Source organism: Gadus chalcogrammus, chromosome 15 (assembly GCF_026213295.1).
Source record: "Gadus chalcogrammus isolate NIFS_2021 chromosome 15, NIFS_Gcha_1.0, whole genome shotgun sequence".
NCBI lineage: Eukaryota > Metazoa > Chordata > Actinopteri > Gadiformes > Gadidae > Gadus > Gadus chalcogrammus.
Genome location: NC_079426.1, coordinates 25772134 through 25779022, shown reverse-complemented (window position 1 = coordinate 25779022; position 6889 = coordinate 25772134).

Below are 6889 nucleotides of genomic sequence, written 5' to 3'. Positions count from 1 at the left end.
AACAGGGCATGTTGCGTTTTATTTGACCGTTGAGGTATGAAGGCCTACTGACGCATGAAATCTTTTCGGTTTAGTGCATGACTTGGTAACGGTGTGGTTTCAAGGCGGCTGATGGTAAAACCCACCAATATCAACCTTTGGTTTTGGATATACTGGCTTCGATTTCCCTTCCCAATAGTTTGGTTTTAGTTTACGGATGGTTAAGATTAGGAGTTCCAACGTTGGTTCCACCAACGGCGTTGTTAAGTTTGCCTATCATTTAAATGCGCATGGTTTTGACCATTGCGCAAGGGGGGAGGTGTTGAGGAGTGTTGAGGGGAATTAGAAAACAAGGTTTTTTCTTCACCATAATTGCAAAAAATGATTGATAACCAACTAAATGAGTATGAAAACAATGTAAGAAAAACAATCACTACTACATTGGGACACATTCCCACACCTGAAGGACCATTTTGACATTTGGTCATGAACTATGTTGACATGTTGTGCATGTTAGTTATCCTTGACAGGTTCAGCAGATGGGTAGAAGCAGTCCCATCAAAAGACCAAAGTGCGGCTACAGTAAGGAAGTTTCTGACTGGAAAAGTCATGCCAAGGTTTGAAATTCAATCAGAGATAAGTTCAGACAATGGGCCAGCGTATATTCAGCAAACACTTATTCAAGCACTAAATAGAACTGGTTAGATGCAATTATTATCTTTATAACTTTTTCACAAACACACACACACACACACACACACACACACACACACACACACACACACACACACACACACACACACACACACATATACACTCATCTATACACACACACACACACACACACACACATATACACTCATCTACACACACACACACACACACACACACACACACACACACACACACACACACACACACACACACACACACACACACACACACATCTATATACACATATACACACATGTACACACGCACACACACACACACACACACACACACACACACACACACATCTATATACACATATACACACATCTACACACACACACACACACACACACACACACACACACACACACACACACACACACACACACACACACACACACACACACACACATCTATACACACATAAAACATTTAAGAAGGAATGCAAATGAGGCATTATCAATTATAATACAAACATATTTAAAACACATACATATTTCGGGTCCAATGTTTCCAGAAGCAAGGTGAGTACCTTGTATCTCTCTGAGAGATATCAATTAGACATCAATCAATATCTATAGCAATACTGAGTTATCACATACAAGCTAATAGAATGACACAGCTAACTTACGGTTAGATTCGTGCTTGCACTTACATTTCAAGGGCCCCATAAGGGACTTCCATTCGAACAATTAAAAATAGAATCAAAGGAAATATGTTTTTGAACAACTAACTGCTGTACATGAGTATGTATTTCTACAATAGAAACGCAAAGTTCCAGAGCCAGATGCAGGCACACCCGGAGCCTACAAACTACGTCCGCCAAGCAAGGAGTAACAGCCACATGATGCAATCAAATAGTGGCAGGGGTTTGAATGAATTCTGTTTTTGTGTTCAACCATTCACAAAAATATTGATTGCATAATTTATATAAAATCAGCAACGTTTTATCAAATTTACCATGGATACAGCAGAAGGACTATCAGAACAATTAAATGCCACCTCCCGAATGAACTATCAAATTAAGCTAGTCTTGGTTATGCATTGGCAGAACTAAGAGGGGTGTGTGGGATGATAGGGGCGACATGTTGTGCTTTTATCCCCAACAACACAGCTCCGGATGGGTCGGTGGCCAGGGCGCTGGAAGGATTATAGTGCCTCAGATTAGAGTTGGCAGAGAACTCCGTAATTAATAACCCCTTCTCAGGACGGATGGAGAGCCTGTAAGCAGTGAGCACTCAAGGAGCACCAGGTGTCATCCAAGAATACATGGAGATCCAGTTGAACCTGTGAACACAAATGAGGATCCAACAGAGGCCCGACCCGATCCTACTGGACGGTTGGGGACATATGCCCTTGCCAAAGAGGATTACGGACTGTGATATATCAAACACTAGGTGGAGGCTCACGTGATGTGCTAGTGACCTCTTCATGTGAGCCGGCCTCGTGATCTACAAGGCTTGATTTCAGCCAACAGGAGCAACATCTATGACCTTGTCCAAAACCCCCCACCTGTATCCTGCGCACCAATACATGAAGATCACCTGAGCCATTCAGATCCGTGCAAACCTGCAGACAATCTCAAGATTTCAAATGCTGAAATGTCCATGTTTGGGTACATTATCATGACGCATATTTTAAAAATTATACATTTTTAGTTTATTATTATGTCACATATTTTTGAAAAATTGTGTTTTTCAATGCATGCTGAAAACATATTGTCATGATTTTTATGATTTTTATGAGGGTATTTTAGGTACACATTTTGATTTGGTTGTATTCTGAATGTCGGAACATTGTGGTGTTATGTTTAGAAAGGTTTTTTGATCTTTTTATGAATACTTTGGGGGAGTCAAAAATATTGGACATAATTCACCACATTTGGCAATCTTTTTCATCACCAGGTTTCAATTCCTGGATGCAGGTTGAAACCCCTGCTTTAGATTAGCGGTGTTTTTTCTAGGTATCCAGATGTGGTGCTATTCTGATCCAATCGCCGGCACATAATCTCATAGACTAATTAATAGATAAAGGGGAAATGGGACAATTTAAGTAATAGAGATGGTATTATTGTTTTCTTTTATTGAGGCTTGGGCAAGCCTCAAAGGGGGGTTATGTGGTAGAAATTAACCTTAAATTTTATGTTAAACTATGATTATTATTAGGCCTACATATCATATAGATACTTTAATAGTGGAAAAGAGCTGATCACCTTTAGCCTAGATGTTATGTGCCATGTGGCACCAGTGAGTGGGTCCAATCTATTCCCATCTGATTTGCAATGTGGCACACCAGTGAGTGGGTCCAGTCTATTCCCATCTGATGTACTCTCTGAAGACAATGCTTACATTTACACGTGTGCATCGTCTCTGTTTGTATAAGGATAATATATGTTCTAAGGTCACATTGGGACCCAGAAGACATGAGAATATGCTGACATCCACACAGTATGACCCAGAAAAACATTCTATGCACATCAATATTTGATGAAAGTCCAACTTTGTATTGTGTAAGGATTGGGGATATAAGGAGCTGTACGGGTGTCATTCAATAGTGTGTATTCGCGAATACCATTCGGCTTTGTTGTCTCTCGGTTGCGGGTGTGATTAGCTCCAGGATGGCAGAAGAGCCGGGATGAATGACCCCACTGCAAGACCTGGGAACGGAGGGACACAGTGACAAACAGGCTGTTGACAGGGCACTGACTGGGTGCAGCATTGTCTGGTTGGGCGGAGCGCACCAGAGACTCTATGTCCCACTGGACTGCCCCAACAATACAGTGGCCACGAAGGTTATTCCTCAGTTAATCTGCGCTACTTGAGGCAGGAAAGAACCGGGAGAAGGCATCTGGTTTGCCATTCTTTCATCCGGGACGGAAAGACAGGGAGAAGTTGAATCTGGAAAATAAGAGGCACCAGTGGGCTTGGCGGGAATTCAGACGTTTAGCAGTGTGAATGTATTCAAGGTTTTTATGATCAGTCCAAACCAGGAATGGAACATTAGTCCCCTCTAGCCAATGGCTCCACTCCTCTAGAGCCAACTGAAAGGACAATTCCGGTATTTTGATCATTGAGCCCCCTTTCTGGTTTTTTTAGGATGAAATAGAGTGGGTGACACAGAAATTTGAACTATTAGTCCTTTCTCGGGTATTTGGCTCATTTTGAATCGCTCCTGCCTGCTTCACAATGGTTGTCTGTGTGCATACACAAACCTGTCAACCCAGCAACCCTAAACGTTCGTTTTCAAAAATGTGCAAGTAACCGAGTGGTGAGTGGCATTCGTGAAGTTTAAAAAATATATATCGGCGCAATATATGGTTTCCATCCGTGTTAGTTGCTAATTGGAACTATTTTTTCAGATACCTCACAACCGCATATAAACATCCGCAAAAGGTCCCACTCCGTGCAGCACCTACTTTCGACTTCCGTCGGCATCTGTCTGAACTTCCCACAGGCACACCATCAATTTCCCGTGATCCTGGGTACCGCTTCAGCCGGAGCTTCAGACGCCTCCGTAGCCCTAGCCTCCATCTCACCAGTGGCGATTTCTCTAAGACTGCAAGGGAAGCTCAGCTTCCCCTAAAATTTCGAACATTAAATTGTCAAATATGTATTGTTGTGTTAACATTTCATTGACTACAAATTCGTTAAAATACGTTCATGTCGAAGACGAGTTCGATAAGAATCCTATCCAAGACTGACTCGATTTTGTTAACTTCTCATACATTCCCGTAATGTCAATGCATTAGACCGTAGAAGCCGAGCGTCCATTCACTTCAATGAGACTGCATGGAACAGTTTTTTTCATTGCCTCGAAACTCGACGGTCATTGGATAGATGCCCAGATTTGTCCCGCCCCCGGACGCTCAGCGTCTCTGGGGGTGGATGGAGCAGTGGGCTGGCCTGGGCTAGCCTGGACGCTGGGCTTCCGCGTTATGATTGGAGGATCAGTCGAAAGTCTGAATCACTTTTTGATTGACAGCTATTTGAGATATACACAGTCACTTCACTTCACTATCTGAGTTCAGTCCCATCGCGGATTTTGCAAGTGAAGTCTCATGACAAACTGCAACGCATTTCTTGGTATTTGCTTGGCGAAATTGCTTCCATTATTAATTTATTACACTGTGAATAAAACACATTTATTGTATTTCCTTGTTTCAGTTTAACATACTTTCCGCATTTCCTTGTTCCGAGATTAATATCGTTTCGTTAGTTCGTTCATTTATACTGTTGGCTAGGTCGGAGTGAACTAGCCAGCTAGCATTTTCTTGAAAAGGAACGGAGGGCCGAATTGAGGTATAAATAAATTGACAACTATTTTGATGTAGGCCAAAAATGAGCTTCCCCTCTTTAAAAGACCAGCAGCCGCCACTGCATCTCACGTAGCTCCTCTTGGGTGAATTCTGGTTAAAAAATATATCCTCTGCCGTCAAACTCAAAATCGAGTGCGTCCTCCAGAAGCCACCTTTCATAATCCATTTTCAGTGATTTTCTATGTGATTTTCCCAGCCCACCTTTCCGGTTCGGCGGAGTAATATCAACGTGCAGTAATGAGTCTTCCAACTGAAATCAACTGGCGATAAATGTGCAATAAAACACGACAGAAACCATATATTGCGCCGATATATTTTTTTTAAACTTCACGAATGCCACTAACCACTCGGTTGCTTGCACATTTTTGAAAACGAACGTTTAGGGTTGCTGGGTTGACAGGTTTGTGTATGCACACAGACAACCATTGTGAGGCAGGCAGGAGCGATTCAAAATGAGCCAAATACCCGAGAAAGGACTAATAGTTCAAATTTCGGTGCCACCCACTCTATTTCATCCTAAACAAACCAGAAAGGGGGCTCAATGTTCAAAATACCGGAATTGTCCTTTAACGGCCAGCAATTCTCGATTGCCGACATCATAGTTTTGCTCCGATGGAGTGAGTCGATGGGAGAAAAAAGCACAAGGGTGTACCCTCTCATCCTTGGCTGAACGCTGGGATAGAATGGCTCCAACACCCACATCTGACGCGTCCACGTCCACGATGAACTGGCGGTTGGGGTCATGCTGCGTCAGGATGGGGGCAGAGGTAAACCGCTTCTTTAGATCTTGGAAAGCTCTCTTCGCAGCAGGTGCCCAGACAAACTGAACTGATGTCGAGGTAAGGGCAGTGAGAGGGGCAGCCAGAGCGCTGTAGTTTTGAATAAATCGCAGATAGAAATGGGCAAATCCCAGAAAGCGTTGCAGCTCATGGCAGGTTGTCGGTTGGGACCAGTCAATGACTGCTTTTACCTTCTGTTCATCCATCTCAATGGCCCCGGCAGAGATAACATACCCAAGGAAGGGAACAGAGCTGTGGTGGAACTCACACTTCTCTGCCTTGACATAGAGTTGATTCTCGAGGAGGCGCTGGAGAACCTGGCAGACATGGTGAACATGGTCAGTAGGGGAGCGAGAAAAAATCGAAATGTCTTCTAAATAGACAAAAACACATTTATTTATAATGTCTCTCAGGATGTCATTCACTAGTGCCTGGAAAACAGCTGGGGCATTGGTGAGGCCAAATGGCATGACGAGGTACTCGTCAGTTCGATAATGAACTGTTGGGGTATTGAACGCGGTCTTCCATTCATCCCCCTCACAAATCCGAACCAGGTGGTAAGCACTCTGGAGGTCCAGTTTGGAGAAGATGGTCGACCCATGGAGTAGCTCAAATGCGGAAGACATGAGGGGAAGAGGGTACCGGTCTTTAACTGTGATGTCATTGAGACCACGATAATCAATACATGGACGAAGGGAGCCATCCTTCTTAGCAACGAAAAATAATCCTGCCCCCGCAGGCGAGGATGAGGGGTGAATTATGCCGCTGGTCAATGAACCCTGATATACTACTCCAAGGACCCATATTCAGGTCGGGGGAGCGAGTAGAGTCGGCCCCTAGGTGGCGCCTTACCTGGCAGGAGGTTGATGCCACAATCACATGGGAGATGAGGGAGAGGGGGAAGGGCAATGGTGCAGGATTTACTAAATACGGCCTCGAGGTCCATGTACGCAGAGGGAACGGCAGATCAGGGAATTCACCAGGGGGTCCACCACTGCAGGGAAAGGGAAATGAGCTTGGCAGAGGCAGAGTGACAAACAGGATGGGCTCCAGCCCAGAACCTTGTTGCTGACCCAGTCTATTTGAGGGTTATGTTTCTTCA